We start from the raw sequence: 23064 nt of genomic DNA on the forward strand, positions 1-23064 counted from the left end.
GTATTTCTAGTTCTTGCTCTTGGGTTTTATTGGTAATATATAGAAATGTGAATGATTTATGTGGGTTTATTTTATAGCCTGTAACTTTGCTAAAGTTGTTTATTATTTCAAGTAGTTTTTTACTTGATTCTCTAGGATTCTCTAAGTATATCATAATATCATCTGCAAAGAGTGATAGCTTTGTTTTTTCTTTGCCTATTCTAATGCCTTCAATTTCTTTTTTTCTTCTCTTGTTGCTAAAGCTAACATTTCCAGTACCATATTGAACAATAGTGGTGATAATGGACATCCTTGTTTCACTCCCAATCTTATTGGAAATGAAGAAGCTTACATTCTAATATAGTTTCCTCATTCCTCACCCACCTATAGAGAAGTAATAGTTAAGGAAAGGAGTTTTGGTTTAGGAAATCACAGGGATTGTGAGTAGAGCCATAGGGCAGGGGACTGCCTGGAGTCCGGAAGACTCATCTTCTGAAGTCAAATCTGGCCTCAGAGAATTACTAGCTGTATGTCCCTGGGCAAGTCACTTAACCCTGTTTGCCTTAGTTTCCTCATCTGTAAAATGAGATGGAGAAGGAAATGGCAAACTACTCCAATATCAATGTCAAGAAAACCCCAAATGGGGTCACTAAGAGTCAGACACAACTGAAAAAAACAACAGAACAACAACAGCAAAAACGTAAGAGGTGGAAAGGGAATGGGATGGTGATGGTATGTATGCTGTGGCAGGGCAATTGTCAAGATTCACACACTAGGTAAGCTCTGGTGTTCTGAGGGTTAAATTGGTTGTGAAGTATGGTCTGGGGCTACCTAGATACAGTGGGTTAAGTGACTTTGTTCAACATCCATTAATCAGGATTTTTTGTTTTATTTTGTTTGGTTTGTTTATGTCATGAATGTATCATGAATACTTTCTTCAAGAAGAGACTTAGAAGAGACTTCTGGACATAGAAAGCACCAAACCACATGACAAAAAGTGAAATTGGCTATATTGTAATTGACAGGAAATGACTGATTATGTGGGTGTTATTTCCGAATCAACTGTCTAAGTGCAACTAGGTCATCTACTAGCTAAAATAAAGGCCATCTGACAGCAGTTAGAAGGATAAAGATCAAAAGATATTCTACTGAATTACAATATTACTTGCCTGATTTATTCAAAAGAACTATTGACACTGAAAAATGAGAATTAGACTAAGGTGAAGATATTGAGCCTGATTATCACTATATCTCATAGACATTAACCTAATGTGGTCACAACAAAAGACCCAAAGGGCCCAGGAACTGCATCAGTGGCCAAAAACTTGGTCTCTTCAGAAAGTACTCACAACAGACAAAGGTAACACTAGTCCTGAACACAAACTCAACTTACAAAATGTTACGGAAAATGGTGGCTAAAGATTACAAACAATATCGTCTCAAAAACACCAAAAACCAATGGAAGGGAAAATAAGTCTGCAAGAAATTTGTCATGAGACAGAACTCAACTACATCATCTCAAGGGCATCTCTAGATTAAACACACAAGGAGAACAAAGAATAGACAAACAAATAGAAGAGTTTTTGCCAGCACTCACATGGCAAACTATTCTCATTATCAGTGACACCATATTTGGATTATCATACTTTTGTAAAATATAGGGCAATGGAAATGTTCCTTAGGAAAATGGAGTTGGACAAAGATTTTTGTTGTTGTTCAATCGTGTCCACCTCTTCATGAGCTCATTTGGGATTTTCTTGGTGAAGATACTGAAGAGGTTTGCCATTTCCTTCTCCACCTCATTTTACAGATGTGGAAACTGAGGTAAAAAGGGTTAAGCGACTTGCCCAGGGTCATACAGCTAATGTCTGTGGCCCAATTTGAACTCAGGAAGATGAGTCTTTCTGTCTTCAGTCCTGACATTTTATCCATTATGCCACTTAGCTGCCTGGAAAAAGACTAAGTAGATTGAAAAGAAATCTGTACTAGAGGTGACACAATTTCAAAAGTATTTTTAGAAGCTCTTTACCATATTTATTTTAAAATTATTTTATTTTTAATTTTTAAATTAATAAAATTTTACTTTTTCTTTCTCCAATCTTCCCCTGTATTACAAAGAAAAAAGAAAAGCTAAACCTTTGTAACTATTATACAATAGATCTCAAAGAAGGGAAGTAACTAAATAACTAGAAAAATCATAGATGGTAATCAAAGGGACACCAATAACTATTGATCCCCATGCTAACTTCCTCCTTTGTATAAGATCTTTAGGAAGATGATCTATGCGTTTATTGAGGGCATCCTTGATAAATATATGAGAAACAAACAGAACAGATTTTCACTAATGATTTTCTACAGCCCCATCCTCACATGCCCATATGCAAATTATACAATTTGTAGGCTTGTCCATTTTGAAATTTCCTTCCATCCAGGCCCTCTTAATATGACTTAGATCTGCACCCTTAAAAACTGAAGAAAAATGAGCACTAAATTTAGTGAATCATTTTTTGCCCTGGGATCAGCAAATGTCACATTTGCTAATTAGCAAGACACGAGAGGTTAGGTGGAGAGTGGTAAGGTAACAATAAAGCTGTGCTTTTGTTAAAATGTCACCATGGAGCACCAGGGTAACAAAGATATCTGACCAACTGGGAACTTGCATGGGGTCATTTGGGGGAAGAGGTGACAGCAGAGCTCTCTAAGTCCTACATTCCAGTTCTTTATTGAGAAGTTTATGCTCAGGATGTCTGTATTACGGATGTTTTACAGATGTAATTAGTGCCTTTTAAGGGAGCTTTAGAAAGATTTCAGGGATGATCTAACATTCAGTGTTCTACATAGAATGGAGCTCAGAGATCATGTTATAGAGAGATTTGCTCAGAGACTTGCTTAATATTATACATGCAGTAAGAGATAAAGTTGGGATTCTACTTTGGATGAGCTGATACTTTTCCTTGTTTCTCTTTCATCCTTCCCACCTCATCCTCAGATTTTGTTTAATATAATATACATAGTTGTTTAATGCAGTGTATATTATATTCTAATATAATGTGCCTGTATTTTGTTTGTTAGTATATGTGTATATGTATGTATGCACAAATGTATGTATGTATATGTGTATTGATTTTCCAGCGAAAGTAAATGATTTATCTAGTGAGAGTTCCCATTCTATATTTTCTACCACTTAGTAGCAGTATTTAGTGTTTGAGTTGGGGAACTTCCCTGCTCCCCCTCCCCTCCGACTACTGAAACCCCTCAGGTTCAATACCTTCTACAAGGATCCTTTGCAAAAATGGGCAGGCCCCTGTTTAATAAATCAGCATCCTTTTTCTTAGGTGTCCACATAGACCCTTCAATGATTCCTCTATGGAAGTGCCCTGTGGATAGGGGTGTCAGCTAAAGACTCCACAGACTGGTCCTGACAAGGAGCAAGCTGCAGAGAAACCAGCCCTGTTGTGGCAAATAACAAGACAGGGTTAAGAAGTTTGGAAAGGTATGCTGATAATAATTCCTTTTGCCATTCAACAAGCATTCATTAAATGTCTGCTGGGGGCCATCTCCAGTCATCCTGATCTATATCTCACCACTGGAGCCAGATGGCTCTGGAGGAGAAAGTAAGACTGATGACTCTCCACAGCCCTCCCTCACTTAAATCCAATTCACCTGCATATCATGGCATCACCTCCCTGATGTCATCATCCTCTTTGAGAACAAAGGACAAACAACAACAACATTAAATGTCTGCTGGGTGGCTCAGTGAATAAAAGGCTGGGCCTGGGTTCAAATCCAGCCTCTAACTCTTAGAAGCTGTATAATCCTAGGCAAATCATTTAACCTCCACTTGCCTTAATCTACTGAAGAAGGAAATGACAAAGCAAGACACAGGAGGTTAGCCAAGAAAACTCCATGGGCAAATATTGGTGTGCTATGGTCCACAGGGTTATGAAGAGTCAGACATGACCCAATGACTGAGTAACAACATGTGCAAAGAAAAGGGGGGGTATAAACACAAAAAAGAAATAGTCTTTGCTCTCAAGAAGCTTACATTCTTTGGGGAATAGGAGACAGAACCATATGGACACAGAAAAGGAAAATATTAGAATTAGTGAGAGGCAGTATGGTATAGTGGATAGAAAGCTGGCCTCTGAGTCAGGAAGACCTGGGTTTAAGTCCTGCCTTTGACACGTGTGACTGTGGGCAATTTACATGAGCTCCCTAAGGGCATAAATTTCAAACAAAGTGCTAACTCACATTGGAAAAGTAACTTCATTATCTGGGAGTTCCCTCTATCAGTGATATTACAGATCCAATCCCTGTCTGTCCTTTTCCTTGATGATTTACAGTTTATAAAGTGGTTCCCTCACAACAGTCTTTAGCAGTTCATGCATTAGTGTTGCCATTTTACAAATGTGGAAACTGATGAATCTCAGAAAAGTGAAATGACTCACCCTCATATCAGCTGGTAAGTATCAGAGGGAGAACTCCAAAACCCAGTTCTGACTCTTAAGTAAACCCAGTGATCTTTTCACTGCACTAGGCACCCTCCCTGAGATAGCCCCTGAGAAAAGTTTTCCAAATGAGGAAAATTAAAATTGTGCTGTATTATTTAACAACTAATATTTCTCTGTGATCCTTCTTTTTTTCTCATTTTGACAGACTCCACAGGCAGTTTCAGAAGGGTGTGATCTTGATCAAGCATCTTCTCTTTAACCACCTTGGGTTGGGTTCCTCCCAAGTGGAGCCCTGGTTTCTGTTTACCCATAAGAACAGAAGCCAGTGGAAGCTAGGCCCTCCCCAGAGGATGACTCTTGTGTCCTTGCTTTTCCTAATCAAAGTTAGGGATTACCTGGGTCACATGGTGGGGGGGAGAGGGGGTGCACTTGGGAACCAAGCCAGAGAGAACCTGATTGAGATGGTTTATGTTTTTCCAGCAAAGATTGCCAGTGGCAGCTGGGTCTCAAAGCAACTAGCATTCCGTAAGGGTCAGAAAGGGGCATTATCAGCCACATCTGAAGGCCAGCCCACTTTCTCTAGCTTCAGACTAATCCTTTCACCTGCGGATTAGTTCTCCCTCTCTCCCGCACCCCATAATGAAGCAACAGGGAAGAGCTGAGAACTCTTAACCCACCGGCTCATTAAAATGTCTACCAATTGGAATTTCCTTGTCTTTGCCAGGGGAAGTCAAATGATGTAACCTCAATCCTAAATATGTTATTGATAGCCAATCAGAAGACATGCCTATCTTGCTCAAGATTTTATTCTGTCATGTTGCTAATTGTTATAAAAGATCCTGTCAGCCCTTGTTCATGGTCTTTGGTCATCCAGAAGTGCCAATGACCCAATCTATTGGTTACTGCTAGCCTAATAGATTGATTGTGCTCAGAATTTTGTCTCCCAGAAGTTCAATCCTTTATTCACCATCCTTTATTATCAGGTCTCATGTCTTTGTTAATAAATGATATCTTGCCTCAGTTTACCTATTTGTTAAATTTCACTTGTGATACAAACCATCATGTCTTTTAGAACAACAAACCAAACAGGTCCTCCCTTTCCTGAGAACCATGTGATGCCCAGAAAGTTAGAAAGTCCCTTAAAAAATTTAATAAGCCTCTTGAGATAACAAAATTTGGAGTTTTACCAAAAATTAATAAGCTTTCCTGCTCAAAAAGATCTTGAGGGAGCTTGGTATCATGAAAAGGGCACTGAATTTGCAGGCAGAGAACCTAGGTTTGAATCTTGGTTCTCCTATTGAATCTTGGTTCTCCTAATTACCTATGAAGCCTTGGGCATGTCACTTAACGTCTCTCATATTCAGTTTCATTATCTGTAAAATTAAAGAGTCAAAATAGACTATCTCTTCAGTATTTTCCACATCTATGATCCTTCTGTGGTTTCCAACTACTTGTACTCTCTAGTCAATCTCCTTCAGTTAGGCGTTCAAGGCTCTCCACAATCCACTTCCTCCACCGCCCAAAAAAATTATCACCCTACATAAAGCCTCCAATTCAGCCAGGCTAATCTTACTGTCTCCTTCATACTCTCCAATCAGTTCCACTGTCCATCTTTCTGTTGGACAGGTCAACACACCAACTACGCCATTTCTTGGGAAGGAGACACAGGAGGGCTTCTAGCACCTCTCTCACTAGCAGGTTTGCTTTTGATCCGGTCAGACGGGAAGACAGGAAGGGAGTCATAATAAGGGGTTAAATAAGTTTATTTTATTCTAGTCTAGTCTTCTCAAAGGGAGTTTGCTGACAATGGGAGCACCAACTCCTACAGCATTCCCTAACAACCCTTTTTGCAGGGGCCAGCGTGAAGCGGAGTGGGGGAGGAAACTACCCCTCTGTCTTGATGGGGTCAATCAAGACCAGCACAACTTGTGCACTCCTCTAAATCCCCTCAAGTCTCAACGGGGGCCAGTTGAGGCAAACACACAGATTTTCCCTCCCAAGCCTTGATGGGGGCCAATCAAGGCACGCATAGCGTTCCAGCCTGCACATTCACCCCCAAGGGGGTCCCCAGTCACTGACCAGTGCCCACTTGCTTTATAGGGCAACAGACAAAGAAGGCATTTTACAATAGCCTCTCAATTTTACATTACTTCACCCCTACATCTATTGTGACTACACAGTAGAAATTGTTTTGAGCCATGATCATGAGAACTCGTATCTAACACCTGGAAAGTAGATTGTTATGGCTATGGATCAGGAGAAGAAAACTCTAAGAAAGAATAACAAAAAACCCACTTTACACACACTAAAATTCACTTTCCTTACAATTTCCTCCTGGCAAGCCCTTCTTTTTTTCTTTGCCTATTCAGATTCTACCCATCCTTCGAGACCCAACTCCATGCCTTCGACTATATTAGATCTTTCCCTGCTTGCTGCAAGTCACACTGGTCCCCTCCTATTCTGAATTCCTAGCGCACTTATTGTCTGCCCTGTTCACTCAGGCTCTTACCAGCAATTTTTACCTTATACTATTATTTAACTTTTTCTCATGTGTAGAAATCTTTTCTGCCCAATTACAGTGTAAGCACCTGGAGGTCAGGGATCACTTCTGAAACTATTTTGGTTCCTCTGGCTAGCAGTTACTACAGCACTAAGCATGCAGCAGGTGCTCAGTAAATACTTGATAAATGAATAAACTTAGGCTCTTAAGGTGAAAATTAAGGTTAAGGTACTGACTAAACTTGACCATATCCTTTTTCCTGTAACTGCTTTTCTGCAGAAAAAAATAGAGTGTCCCTTTGGTAATTCTAGGAAAACTTGTAAGGGAAAGATGTCTTTCTTGCAGTCTATTACACATACATGTGTTATAATCCTTTCCTTTGTGTCTGTTATTTTTAAAAAATCCACCCACAGAATAAAAGTTTCCATTTTAAAAAGTACAAATGTGGAGAAAGTACATTCCTATCAAACTTGCCCCCTCTTCTTAATTCTTTATTTTATTTTTGCTTTGAAGGCATCGAATCAATTTAGCTCAAGTCCTAAATATAGGTATGACTAACAATGATTTCCACACAGACTTCAGAAATTGCTCGTAAGCCAGCAGGAGGAAAATAGATTAGCAAGCAATGGCACCAGCTAACATTTAAAAGGACTTAAATCCAGCCATGGAACAAAAGTGAAAAATAATACTATTTTCTCCAAGAAAAAGTAAGCTAGTCTAATGTCTAGGCAGGAAGAAGGGGCCCCATATGAGATGTCTCTGAATGCAAGCTTGAGTTGGACTCAGGTAGTTACTATCTGAGATGGTGCCTCTATCTGTATGAGTCTGGGCACTACATTGGGAGGCAAATTTGAGACAGACTCCAAAGCACAGAACCCAGTTTCTAGTAACTGTTTCTCATTCTGGTCCTGTGAATCAAAAACAATTATGCTCTGCCCATTGGCATACCTCTCTAGAAAGCCTTCTATAAAACAAAGTTGTTGGGACAGCTAGGTGGTGCAGTGGATAGAGCACTGGCCCTGAAGTCAGGAGGACCTGAGTTCAAATCTGGCCTCAGACATATAATACTCACTAGCTATGTGACTCTGGGCAAGTCACTTAACCCCAATTGCCACACACACACACAAAAGTTGTGGGTAGCAATCACCTTAGAATAAATTAGAAGCACAGTTATTCCTTGAGACAAAGGATCCAAGGGGGGTGAGAAACACCTCGATGGGAAGAAGGATCATCAAACAACCCCCTCACCTTCTTGTTTGATATAGGAGTGGAAATCTCAGACATTTACGCTACATTAGAGGCTTTGCCGAATGTGAAACTAAGTATAATAATGTCTCTGATTTTACAATACAACTTGCTTAAAGAGGGTGACACTTTTGAAAGGAATTAGTTTGCTACATGCACACAAAAAGTAGATCAAGTGATTAAGGGATGATAGAACCACAGATTCAGAGCTTGAAGGAGTTCAGAGGTCATGCGGTCCATCCCCCTCATTTATAGATGAAGAAACTGATGCCTAGGGAGGGTAAGTGACTAAGGGGAACTCTAATATTCCCTCATTAGAACCGGGAACAGAGTTTTTGTGAGAAATAGTGACTTCCTTTGAAGGGTTCAAACTATATTCTACATTATAGAACTATAGGCTTGGAAGGAACTTCAGAGGTCATTTTGTTCAATGCTGCTGTTCAGTTGTTCAGTAGTATCCCACCCTTCATGACTGGGGACCATAGAATGTCAATACTGTCCGAAGGGTTTTCTTGGAAAGACACTGGGATGGTTTGCCATTTCCTTCTCCAGTGGACTGAGGCAAAAAGAGGTTAAGTAATTTGCCCAGGGTCACACAGCAAGTAAATATCTGAGGCCAGATTTGAACTCAGGTCTTCCTGACCCCAGGCCCAGTGCTCTATGCACTGAACTACCTAACTGCCTCTACTTGACTTAGTTCAATACTCTACTGCATAAGAACATAGGAAAACAGATATGGAGCTGAAAGGGAACTTGCAGTCCATCTGTTCTATTCCTCTATTTTATAGATGAGGAAACTGAGTCACAGAGAGGTAGGATGACTAGAGTACAATAACATAGTAAGTGGAAGAGCCAGAATTTGAACCCAGTTCTGCTACCTCTAAATCCAACATTCTTTCTCATACGCCATTCTGTTTCTTGATATGGAAATCTCCTCTATAATTTCCCTGAGAAGTCTCTATTGCCTTCTGTGTGAACACTGACGGGTGAATTCACTACCTCACAGAACAACCCATTCCATTTTCAGACAGGTCTCATTATTTCAAATCTGTTCCTTATTTTTGGCTGAAATCTTCCTCCTCATAACTTTCACCTTCTTGTCTTAATTTGTTCTCTGGAACTACTCACTTTAAGACTAATCTGTCTTCCACACGACAAAGCTTAAAACATTTCAAAGTTTTGTTCCTCCCACCACCAACCCCCGTGTTTTCTCTTTACCAGACTAAAGATCTGAAATGACTTCAATGGTTTCTCATATTGCATCATCGCAAATCCCCTCATGATTCATGTCATTCTCCCCCGGCATCAGTTTACCAACATCCGTACTAAACCAGAATGGAAACGGGAACTCGATGCCCTGTCACTATTGTGATATTTGAACCATCTCCACGCTATCCACTGGCAGGTAAGCAAACCGTTATTAAGGGAAGAAACCAAGTGATGAATCAATGTCAAACTGTTTGGCCACTGTGTCACCTTGAACAAGTCACTTAACCTCCCTGCGCCTCAGTTTCCTTATCTGTAAAATGAGCGGTTTGGACTACACGGCTGTTGAGGTATCATCTAGCTCTGGATCTATTATCCCTCAATATGGTACCTCATTAATCTATTATTTAATCTCAGCCAGTCTGTCAATGAGTATTTACTAAGCACTTACTCTTTTCCAGATACAGTGCCAAGTACTAGGGGAATACAAAGAAAAGCAAAAACGTGGTCTCTTCCCCCAAGAAACTCATAGTTCAGTGGCAGAGAAAACTTGCAAACAGTCATATGCACACAAGACATCTACAGTTCAAATGGGAAGTAATTCCAAAGGAAAGGACCTAGACGGGGTGGGGAGCCTGTGGCCTCGAGGACATACGTCACTCTCTAGGTCCTCAAGTGTGGTCCTTCGACTGAATCCAAACTTCACAGAACAAATTTGTTCTTGAGAACTTGAGGACCTAAAGGGCCACATGTGGCCTCAAGGCTGTAGGTTCCCCACCCCTGACCTAGGAAATGGGGGTGGGAAAGACTTCTGCAGAGGGTAGGACTTAAGCTGAGTCTTAAAAGAAACCAGGGAAGTCAAGAGATGGGGATGAGGAAGGAGAACTTTCCAGACATGGGGGACTGTGAAGTAAAAGTCCCAGAGTCAGGAAATGGAGGGTGATGTGCAAGGAGGGGTTATAGAGTAGATGAGGGAGTAAAATATAAGAAGATCAGAAGTACAGGAAAGGATTAGTTTATGAAGAGCTTAAAAAATCCCCAGAGAGGATTATGTATTATTATCAATCATTACATGTTATTATTAATATATATATATACATATATACATATATAATGGTATCTACATTTTATTTTGAAGGTGATTGGGAACCACTGGAGTTTATTGGGTGGGGGATGGGAGTGACATGATAAGACCTGGTCTTTAGGAAGATCACTACTTCTTTCCTGTGTGTAGCAAATTTATTTTCAATCTTATGATCCTATAACTAGTTGTTTTCAAAGATCTTTTTTAGTGCTAATGTTCTATGACTCTCTAATAGGGTCCTGCATAATGGCAAGCACATTATGGACAGGATTCCTGGTAAGGCACAGGTTGGGTAAGATGACGTCTGAAGTCTCTCCCAACTCTAAAACCGATTCTGCAATTGATTCCACTTGGAGAACAAGACCTCCAGAATGACTTATTGAGACAAAGGACTGCTGGGTCATCATTAGAGTTTGTGAACACTGAGCAGCGCCAAGCTAGCTGACTGACCCTTCAGATGACTGTGACGTTGGACCTTGTATCTTGGCTTCAGCAAGTTGGGTTAGATCTGACATTTTGGTAATGACTTTCTTACAAGGAGTACAAAGTGTTTCTCATAATTGAACTTTATTATATTCATTGTGGTAATGTGGTAGTGTGATGGAAAGCATTCTACTGGTACTATACCTTTATAAACATGGAGAAAATGAGGCTAGTTGTCATTCAGTCATTTTCAGTTGTGTCTGACTCTTCATGAATTTATTTGGAGTTGACTTGGTAAAGATACTGGAGTAGTTTGCCATTTCCTTCTCCAGTTCATTTTACAGATGAAAAAACTGAGGCAAATAGGGTTAAGTGACCTGTCCGGGGTACACACATCAAGTGACTGAGGCCAGATTTGAACTTAGTTCCTCCTGACTCTAAGGCCACCTATCTGCCCCACTGAGGCTAGTAAAATAATTGATTTGAGCTAGAGAGGACCACAGAGGTCATCTAATTCAACTCCCACATTTTATAGACAAAGAAAATGAGATACCAAGAGAAGTTATTTCCCTAAGGTCACACAGATTGGGTAGCAGAGTCAGGATTTTAACCCAGGACCCCTGATTCCCATTCCACTGCTATTCCCTCTCTATCAATGACTTGCCCATTTGCCTAATTTATCCATCAAACATCTATTAGATACGATGTGCAATGCATCAGTCCTGAATCAAAGAAAGATGCAGAGAAAGGAAAAAGAGAGGGCATCCTTGATTTCAAGAGGCTTTCAATCTGGGAGTGTGTGTGTGACAGTACACAATGTGACATGTACACATTGAAAGAATAACTAAAAATAACTAAAAATATATGATTAAGTTGTTTTTCAGTAGTGACCCCATTTGGGGTTTTCTTGGCAAAGATGCTGGAGTGGTTTGCCATTTCCAACTCCAATTCCTTTTACAGATGAGGAAACTCAGGCAAACAGGATTAGGTGACTTGCCCAGGGTAATACAGTTAGTGTCTGAGACCAGATTTGAAATCAGGAAGCTGAGTCTTCTTGACTCCAGGCCACGTACTCATTCACTGTACCACCTAGCTGCCCCTTCCCCCCAAATACATGGTGGAATATGATAGATGACCATTAATTGTTTGAAACAATATATGCTACAAGAGAACAAGAAAGAAAGAGATTATGGTGGATTAAAATAGGGGAAAACTTCAAGGCTTTAATTAAGGCTTAGAAAGATGGGTCTCTTTTTTCTTTTTTAAATACATTTTATTTATTTCATTAAATATTTATGGGTATCATTTTGATAAGCAAAAGAGGGGTGGGAGGGCACTGGTGAGGAAGCAATGGCTTGCGGCCACATAGTAAATAGGAATAAGGATAGGGCCTGGGCTTATGATTGGAAACTGTGAAAAGACACCTGGATTTGGAGGCACAGGACCTAGGTTCAAAGCCTGTTTCTGTCACTTATACTGTGACCTTGACCAAATCTTTTAACTTCTCTGTGCATCAGTTTCCTCATCTGTATAATGAGCCAGGTGGACTAGATGACTTTTAAAATCCTTTCTAGCTCTGTATCTGTGATTCAGTGTAGAATAGGGCCTGGGTCTGTGATTTAATTACATAAGGAACTGCTAGAGGAGTCATCTCCTCCCAGTGTACACCAGTATCTTCTGAGCAATTTATAACCTAAGAGAGTTGCCCAGAGCACCGAGATTAAGCATCTTGCACAGGGTCACAGAGACGGTATGGATCAGAGATGGAACTTGAAAGCAGGACTTTCTGGTTTTGAGGATGGCTCTCTGTCTACTCTGGCATGCTGCCTGCGAATGAAGACTCATAAATCAAGAGTTAGAGTTCAGATCTCCTGACACACAGTCACTGGTGCCTGGTCAGCAGTACTACGTGGCCTTTTCTCTTCTCTCTTGGCCTTTGCCGAATTTCTCAATGTTATCTAGGATATTGCAATCACTACCCAGGCAAGAAACCAAACAGTTTGTAAATGGAGGAGTTCCTGAGTGGAAACCAAGCTGTCTTCAGAATCATGCTACCCAGAAAGGAAGAAATGATGGATCCCTAAAGACTTCACAGACTTGTTTTTGCAGATGTCATCTGAGACCCAGCCAAACTTTGCATATTCTCTCAATAACAAATTTCTTAAGTGAGACACTGGGGGCTTCTCATATTAGTAACTATGAGTCAGCTTTGTTAATGTATGCTTGATAGGAACACAATTAGCTTCTGGGTACTAGCTGTGTGACCCTAGGCAAATCACTTAACCCTGTTTGCCTTGGTGTCCTCATCTGTAAAATGAGCTGGAGAAGGAAATGGCAAGCCACTCCGGTATCTTTGCCAAAAAACAAAACAAAACCCAAATGGGGTCACAAAGATTTGGACACAACTGAGAAACAACTGAGCAACAAAAATATTCTTCAAAATAACAACAGCACACTCAACATTTTGAGGAGTTAGGGATTCATTATAAGTTGACTTGGGTTCAGAAGGTGGTACTTTTTGGCTACCTGTCACAACTTAACAATCATAGACAGAATTAGAAGGGATCCAAAATGATCCATGATGATAATATACTTGGTTAATGACTGTCTTTGTTAACCAGATTAATCTAAGTGAATGTGGGTAGTGACAATAGTAATGGTCATAAAAAGTGAATGCTATTAATAAATCAAATCAATGATCTTCACATGTGTTATTGTCTTTACAATGTGGGCCCATAGTGCTTATGTAGCATGAGATAAAAATTACCATCAGTAATAACATTAATTAAATTCTATAATGATAATAAAGAGAAATGATAATCTATGAATTTGTGTCATGTGAGGATCATTTGAAGTGGTCATTGATGGTCACCCCAAAGAACAGAAGACATACGTAAGGCTCAATTAATCTCTCTGACTTCATTCTCTCTCTACTCCCAGCCATCCTCAACTCAGCTGTTAAATTGATCATCCTAAAGCACAGATATGACCACATCCCTCTCTTATTTAATAAACTCCAATGGCTTCCCATCTCCTCCAGGATCAACTATAAAATCCTTAGTTTGACTTTCAAAGCCCTTCATGCTCTGTTCTAACCCTTTCTTACCCTTTCAATCTTCTTATTCCTCACTCTCTTCCACATAGTCTGCCAACTAGTGACTCTGGCTTCCTTGCTAATCCTCACATGAGACATTCCATTTCCATTCTGAATTTTCCCTGTCTGGCCCCCATGCTTGGAATTCTCTCCCTCCTCATTTGGTTTCCCCAGCTTCCTTCAAGTCCCGGATGAAATCGTCTTTCCTGTAGGAGCCTTTTCTGATTTCTCCAAACGCTAGTGGCTTCCATCTACATTTATCTGCAATTCATTCTCCAAATACCATTTTTGTACATGGTGCTTCGCATGTCATCTCTCTTATTGGACTGTGTGTTCACTGAGAGCAAGGACTGCCCCTTTTTTGTCTTTCTTTGTATCCCCAGCACCTAGTACTGGGTCTAGCACACAGGAAGCACTTAATGAGTACTTGTTTTTTGACTGATAGCACTCTTCAAGTAGTTGAAGGGATATGTGGAAGAAGAATTTTTTTCTGCTTAACCTTAGAGGGCAGAACCAGGATGAATGTGTAGAAGCCTAAAAAAAAGCAAAAATGGATTCGATGGAAGAACAGATGTTTTAACAATTAGAGCTTTCCAAAATGGAATGGGCTGCCTTGGGAGATAATAGGTTATCTCTCACTGGAGGTCTTCAAGCAAAAGCCAGAAGATCACTTTTTGGACATGTAAAAATCATTTCACCTCCAGGCAGCTAGATGGCGCAGTGGATAGAGCACCAGCCCTGAAGTCAGGAAAACTTGAGTTCAAATCCGGCCTCAGACCAAACACTTGACACTAGCTGTGTGACCCTAGGCAAGTCACTTTAACCCCAATTGCAAAAAAAAAAAATCATTTCACCTGCCTGGATTTGAATGAAGTTCCTCAAAATGAGTGGGCTGGCCCAGATGACCTTTAAGCTTCTCCCTAGCTCTAAATCCATGATTGTCTGTATGGGTTTGACTAGATAGCTGAGAAGTACCTTCTGATTCTGAAATGCTTTGATCCTTTGAACTTCTTATGATTTTGCTATACTCAAAGCTGGCACTTCCTGTACCCAGCTTTGACTGAATGGCAACATCCTGAATCTGTTGCGGTGAACTGTTGGCTCTGGCTCCCAGAGAAGTCATTAGGAGAAGGTCTTGAATATAAGGTTGAGATTAAATCACCCATCACACTTGGCCAAGCACATTGGCCCTGGCAGCAACAACCAGGACCAGACCATACTGCTGGACCAAGAAACATTGTTGTTGTTCAGTCATTTCAACTATTTGTGACCCCATTTCAGGTTTTCTTGGCAAAGATACTAGAATGGTTGGCCATTTCCTTCTCCAGCTCATTTTACAGATGAGGAAACTGAGGCAAACAGGGTTAAGTGACTTGCCCAGGGTCACACAGCTAGTAAGTATCTAAGTCTAGATTTGAACTCAGGAAGACTCATCTTCCTGACCCCAGGCCTGGCACTTTATCTACTGAGCCAACTAGCTGTCCCAAGGCATTATCACTATGCTAATGATTAACATGAATTTCTCTGTATCGATATTTTCTTTTTTACCATTTTTTCTTTTTATTTTGAACTTAACAAACACCAAAAAATGAGCATTCCATATATGTTGTGAAACAGGAGAAGATTGTGCATGAACTAAGAATCTCTACTAAGTTGAGTTTGCCTTTCCTTCCAAATGCATACACACACACACACACACACACACACACACACATATATATGTATGCATATATATATCTCCTTCCAACTACATATTCGACATGTAACTTTCAAAGCTGTCCTTGTCTGTTGTTTCTTCTGGCCTTCTTTTTCTTCTTTTTTCATCTTTCATTTTTTAGGCAGAGAAGAGAACCTTATTGCTTTCCAGAAGGGCTGGACCACTTCACAGCTCTACCAGTGGCACATTAACGTGCCTTTCTTCACTCAGCCCCTCCAACATATGTCATTTTCCTTATTTATAATAGTTGCCAGTCTGATTGTTCCTATATATCTTCTCTTGGCAATTTCTTGAGTGTCCCAGAAGAGTCACAAATAAAACATGATTGCAAAGCCTTCGACCAAAGTGACTCAACATTTCTGTTTCCTCTCAGGATGTTTATTTCTGAATATTGTAAAGACAATTTTTCTAATAAGGAAGCAGCAAGTACTTAAATACCCTTTGTCAGAAATGGTCTCACCTTAAGACCTCACACATCCTTTTTTTTTCCTATCTTAGTAAGGCACTTACCAAGTATTATTGCATAGTATCTAGGTGGCACAATGGACAGAGTGCCAGGCCTGGAGTCAGGAAGATCTGAGTTCAAATCTGGCCTCAGAAACTTAACTAGTCATGTGACCCTGGGCAAGTTACTTAGCCTTGTTTATCTCAGTTTGTTCATCTATAAAATGAGCTGGAGAAGGAAATGGCAAACCATTCCAGAATCTTTGCCAAGACAACCCCAAATGGGGTCATGAAGAGTCGGATACAACTGAAAATGACACAACAACATTCAGCTATCAGACTTTAAGCTCTCCAGATGAATCTATTCTCTTGTGTTTATGTCTCATCACATTTCCATACTTTAAGTTCCTTGAAGGCAGAAACTCTGTCTTATCTAAACTTTATATGCCTCTCAGCACCTAGCATAGTGCTCTGAAAACAGTAAGAACCCTTGGAAGCCTTGTTTCAGGAGTAGTTCTTCTACAGACAGACTACCTCTCTCTACATATACTCACCCCGTTCTTGTCTGGCATGGCACCACAGACAGACCCTCATATTTGGAATCTTCCTGGCTGGAAACCTTCATTTCCCTCATTGATTCTTACCTTCCTGCCTGTGTTGGCAGAGGTGTGAAAAACCAATTAGACGTTCCTGAGGGTGACTCGTCACGTCACCATTTCCTGTAAAGTATCTGACCCTCCTTCTTCTTCTACATCATAATGCTAACCTATTTCTTAGGACCGCCCAGGTATCCAGTACCAAAGACCTGGAGAAGTCACAGAGAAGCTGGAATCATCTGGAAGCCAGATGCCGGAGCAAGGAGAGTGTCTTTCTTCTGGATCATTGATTGCCTTCCTCCAGCTGCTGAACTTGGAGATCATTGCTAAACCCACAATCCTATTGTTTCTTGGCCTTTCTAGAGATTCCTCTGTGTCTTTGTCTCTGAGGTAATGATGAGCCAGGGGTGCGCTGGTAAATGTTTAACAACCAGATCTTGGGGTGGGGGGGGAGGAATATGTATGTGCAATCTATTTTTAAGTTTAATCTGTGTTCTTAATGTTTTCTCCACCAAGCCTAAACAATAAATAAAACAATACATCGAGCCTTGATTTCTAGCATTGCCTGATTTCTGAGGTTTAAAGGCTAACGCTCAAATTGTAACAATGAGCTTTTGAGAGCCAGCTCCAGGTAATTTCAGCACATCCCTACTGCAAACTCAATGCATTTTTGTCCTTTCTTTCCTCAATGCCTTCCTTAAGCTAGATACCTCTCCTTCCACCCCCAAGTCTAAAGTTAAGCACTTTCCCTCATGCAAAGTGACTAGGTGACAGATTGAGGAATCAACCACTAGACTGGGAGTCAGGAAGACCAGTCTTGCCTCAACCATTTACTGGCTGAGTAGCATAGGACAAATTGCTTACTGGTCTCGGCTTTAGTTTCCTTGTATATGAAATGGGTATACTTGTCCCACCTACCTCACAGGATTGTTTTGAGGTTCAATGAAGTAATATATGTAAAATGTCTAGCAAATCCCAGATAAATGTTTTATTAATTTATTGTTATTATTGTTATTCTTATTATTATATGTCCCCAAGAAAAGGCTTACTGGTTTTAGTATTATTGGTCAGCTTTATTTTGTGAAATTCTCTACATCTCAAAAAAGTAGTTGCCAATGACCAGGACAGAGTTTCATAAATGAATAGAGGAACTCCATGTATTAACTGAAAACTAGGATCAGTGGAGGGGTGGGGAGAACAAGAAGAATTTATTCCAACTCTGTCCTCAAATGACCTTTGCACTGAGGCTAAATAGAACATATTTCCCATCATCGGTCTCTCCCTCATCTGTTTTGTAGAATCATAGGATTTGTGATTTGGATGGGACCTCAATGGCCTTCTAGTTTACCTAGGGCAGCCAGGTGGCACAGTGGATAGAGCACCAGGCCTGAGACAGGAAGACCTGTGTTCAAATCTAGCCTCAGATACTTACTGGCTGTATGACCCTGGGCAAGTCACTTAACCCTGTTGGCTTCAGTTTCCTCATCTGTAAAATGAGCTGGAGAAAGAAATGGCAAACCACTCTAGTATCTTTGCCAAGAAAACCCCAGAGGGGGTCATGAAGAGTTGGAGATGACTAAACAACAACAACAAAGTCCAACCTATACATGTAGGGATGCCCCCTTTAACATGTCAGACAAGTAATCATTTGGTCCCTTCTTGAAGACCTCCAAAGAGGGAGATTCCTCCCACCCCTGGATATAGTCCATTTCACTTTTAGGCAGTTCTAATTTGTAGGAAGTGTTTCATTATATAGAGCCTCAATTGACCTCTTGGCAACTTTCCTCCTTTCCCATCCAAATGCCTTCTTTTAAAAGATGACTTTCTGGAAAGTCATGGTTAGGAATGAGACATCTGCATAAACCAAGGTCTTGTGTGTACTCTGGTATGTGTGATAGATGTATCGTCTAGGGACCCAGAACTGTGATATGCTGCTTTATGAGATCAGCCAAAATGAAACTGTGCATGCTCCATAATTTTGGCATCATTTGGCTCTGAGGGAATGTGTAACAGTAGCATCTCGGCTATATTATTCATTTTAAGGAATGCTCCCTTTATTCCTATGATCTCTAGTGTTTTTAATGGGAATGGGTGTTGGCTACCTTATTCAAACTTAATAACATATCCTCAGAATGCATTATAACAGCAGACATTTTTATTATGCTTTCAAAAACATTTTTTTTAATTTTTAGGCAATTGGGGTTAAGTGTCCAGGGGTTAAGCGCCCAGGGTCACACAGCTAGTAAGTGTCAAATGTTTGGTCTGAGGCCAAATTTGAACTCAGGTCCTCCTAACTCCAAGGCTGGTGCTCTATCCACTGTGTCACCTAGCTGCCCCTCAAAAACATTTTTCTTAAAACAACCTTGGGAGATAAGTAGTGCAAGTATCACTATCTCCATTTTATAAATGAGGAAACTGAGGCTCTCAGAGGCATAGTGACTTGCTCACAGTCTTCCATCAATGGCACAGTCAGTTCTCAGGATTCACTTCAGGCTCAGGCTTTCTAGCCCCAAGTCCAGTGTTCTTTCTTTCTTGCCATTCTGATTCTCAGCAAAGCTCTCCTCTAAAGACCCAACTTTATGACTTTCTCCAGGGTCCAATTGCCAACCTTGACTTTTGCTGTGTGACATTGGGTAAATCACTTAGCTTATCTGAGTCTGTTTCTTCATCTATAAAATGACCCCTAAGGTCCCTACCAGCTCTGACATTCTATGATTCTAAAAAGTTTCTTAACTTAAATCATGAAAAGTATTAGGGCGAGAGCAAAAAAGCAGAGACTGATTGTTCCCCACTGCCCTCCTTTGAATGGGCAATTAAATTTTCCCCATTTGTATCTGACACTTCAATTTGAAGCACTTAGAGCTTGGTCAGACATCAAAGATGCCAAGGTCATCCACTGTATCCCAGGCCATTGCCAGTCATCCTAACATTTGTCTTGCCACTGGATTTTGATTGCTCTGGAAGAGAGAGTATGGCTGATGACTTTGTGCAACTCTGCCTCACCTAAATCTAACTCACACACAAGTCAAGACATCACTTGCGATATTATTGGTCCTCTTCCAAAATGAAGGACGAACAACAACATAGAGCAAAGGAAGCTTCTTCCACAAGTTTTGAGAAAAGTCATTTTGTTAAACACCGGGTACTTCCTCCAATGTTAAAGTACCCTGAATCTTTCAACAAATATCCGTTCATTGGACAAAGATTTAAGGAGTACTTATGCAGTGCCTAAAAATAACAGCTCGCATTCATATAATGCTTTCAAGTTTGCAAAGCACTTTACATGTTATCAGACTTGATCCTCACAACAACCCTATGAGGTAGGTATTACTATCATCCTTATTTTACAAATAAGAAAACTGAGATAGAGAGAGGGTAGTGACTTGCCCAGGGTCACACAGCTAGTTAAATGCCTAAAGCAGGATTCTGAACGCAAGTCTTCCCAACTTCAAATCCAATATGTCACCTAGCTGCCTTTCATAGTACTTTGGGATCAATGAAAAGTTCATTGAGAGCAGGGACCATGGCTCCTATTTCTTTGAATCCCCCATAATGCCCAGTAAAGTGCTGGGCACACAGTATATGCTTGGTAAGTATATGTGCGGTGACTGTAAAGGGAGTTTGTAATCTAACCATGAAGAATGAGCAGCTGAAACTTCTTTCCAGCCCTGTCATTACCTACTTGCGTGGTTTTCTCTGAGCCCAATTTCCTCATTTGTCCAATGAGGATAGTTATATCCATTCTACTAAACTCATGGAGTTGTTCTAAGGATCTAATGGGATAATGGATGAGAAAGCACTTTGAAAGGTATAAAATTCCACATGATACTGACTGCCTTTTCTAACTTAAAATGTTGTATATTGATATATTTTCTTTTTTATTACCTTCATTTCCAAAATCCCCCCTCCCCCCCAGCTCAGCAGTCATTTCTTGCAACAAAATCTTAAAAAGAAAGAGAAAAAAGCAGTTCAGCAAAATTGACTCACTAATTGAGTCTCACAGGATATGTATGCAATATTACACACCCATTATCCTCCACCTTGGCAGATATGCATGTACAGTTATCCCTTCCACATCACAGGGGTTAAGGGCAAGGTACCCCTTGCTCCCTTGCCCCACCTCCCCCAAAATCTGGAAAATCAGTGTAAAATTTTTTGGCTTTTCCTTTGCAATTTAAACAGCACAAGATACTAGAGATGTAAAGATCACTGTGGGATCACTGATCACTGCAAAACGTCATGTAAGAGATTGTAGTAAACATGCTTGGCATCCCCAAACCACTGAGTAGAACTGCAGTTCTTTTATTACAAATTTAATTCTAAGGGAAAAAATGTGTAGCTATTCATTTATGTTATTAAACAATAAAATACATACTATAGAGGTAAAATTACACATAACAGTACATACATCTTATGCACTTTTGAGTTACTAAACTTTTTAAGATATGTCTACCTTCCTGGCTTTCACAAACTTTAACTTTTCATTTATTTTAACTTTTTAAAAAATTGTGTATATTTATGGTATTAAAAGCAAATATGTTGATATTATATGATACTATACATATATTTTATGCATTTCTGAGTTTCTAAGCTTTTTCTGTGTCATCTGCTGACCTTTGAATGTTGTCTGCAGCTTCTGCAAAACTCTGAAAAAATTCCCATTTAATATCTTATGCCACCCTGCAACATATCAAGACCAAGATGGGGAAAGTTGAGATGTGGAAGGGATAAATGTGGCGCATTTTCTCAACTATTCTCCCAAGCTAAGCTTTCTGCTCCAATCCATTCTTCACATAGTGATTTTCCGAAAGCATGGATCTGACTATGTTACTACACCCAGGAAACTCCAGGAGCTTCCTATTATCATTTATTATATAATATATTATACAATTATATATAATATTATATTTATATATTATATCTAATATATTATATAACAATATGCAATATATTATATGTGATTATTATTTATTTATTATATTTATTATATAAATGAATATAAGTACAAATATTACATAAATTAAAATAATACTAAATACCAACTATTCTATTTGTCATTTAAGATCCTGGCCACAACCTACTTTTCCACGGTTAATACTCATAATTCCCCTTCCCACACACTATGTTCCAGCCAAAGTGACCTTATTATTCTTCAGGTACGCGGCGGCATGCACAACATCTCCTGTCTCTGGGCCTTTGGTCTCATTGCCTCCCTACATGGAAAGCATTTTCTCCCTGTCTTTGTATCTTAAAACGCCTTGTTTCTTTTATGGCTCAGGTTAAACACCAACTTCTACAAGAAGCCTTTTTTGACCTCCCCCAGCTGCTGATGTTTTCCTCCAAAAATAACCTTTTCTCTATTTTGTATATAATTTGCATGTACTTGTCAATATAAAACTTTCCTCCATTGGTTAGATTATAAACAGCTTGAGGGCAGAGACCTTTTCACATACCTTTGTCTTGCTGTCTCCAGCACCAAGCACATTGTTTGGCACATGGTGGGTGCTTAATAAATGTTTCTTGATCATCTAATTGGTTGTGCACATTATTCTTTTGCACTTAGGTACTCTTTCTGGATGATGAAGCATTGGGAGTACTCTGAATAGGCACAATTCAGATCAGTAGCTCTAGGCGGTATTTGCCCCAATTCTGTTGATCACTGTGTAAGAGCTCTGGAACAGCATGAACCATGATCCTGCATTGACACAGGCACCTGTGAGCATCAAATGAGATACAGCAGCGCTTTGTAAACCTTGAAGTACCATATAAAAGTCACTTGACCTCTATCTGCCTCAGTTTCCTTGTATGTAAAATTAAGATAATAATAGTACCTAGCTGCCAGGATTGTTGTGAGAATAAAATGACACACATATTTGTAAAACACTTTGCAAATCTTAAAGTACTACATAAATACTGTTATTATTGTTGTCGTTGCTGTTATTGTTATCTTTACTCATAAAGACTCAGTGGTGGGAGGTCTGTATTGTACCCAGAAGGAATGGAGGTGTCCGTATTCATGCAGAATCACTCCCCAACTCCTGAAACTGACTTTGAGAGGCCTCAGGGCCTCTGAGAGCTTGGATTGGTTTGATTTGTTTACCAAGGATTCTAGGTAGATTGGCTTTGAGGAAATGTGTATAGTTGGCAGCAAACTAGGTACCTAAAAAAATCTGCCTTGGTCAGGACCCATACTCCTCAGCTGGCTCCAATGGATCCATTGGATGTATGCTGTGAAACTGGAAGATGGAGGTATCCAACAGGTCACTGTTTGATTTACTGGCTTAATTATAATAAAATGACATTGCCACTGGTTATGTCTATGGGG

The 23064-nt window shown here is 40.0% G+C and overlaps 1 long non-coding RNA gene across 1 annotated transcript in view; it reads left to right on the forward strand.

Moving 5' to 3' along the window:
• LOC114028318 overlaps positions 1-17091 on the forward strand; it is a 21684-nt gene extending 4593 nt beyond the window's left edge. The window contains exons 2-3 of the long non-coding RNA XR_003567353.1: positions 9397-9580; positions 16921-17091. This is a non-coding gene — a long non-coding RNA (uncharacterized LOC114028318). The remainder of the gene's footprint in view (positions 1-9396; positions 9581-16920) is intronic.
• Positions 17092-23064: the final 5973 nt, after the last annotated feature.

Source organism: Vombatus ursinus, unplaced genomic scaffold (genome assembly GCF_900497805.2).
Source record: "Vombatus ursinus unplaced genomic scaffold, bare-nosed wombat genome assembly UNPS02014877.1, whole genome shotgun sequence".
Lineage (NCBI taxonomy): Eukaryota > Metazoa > Chordata > Mammalia > Diprotodontia > Vombatidae > Vombatus > Vombatus ursinus.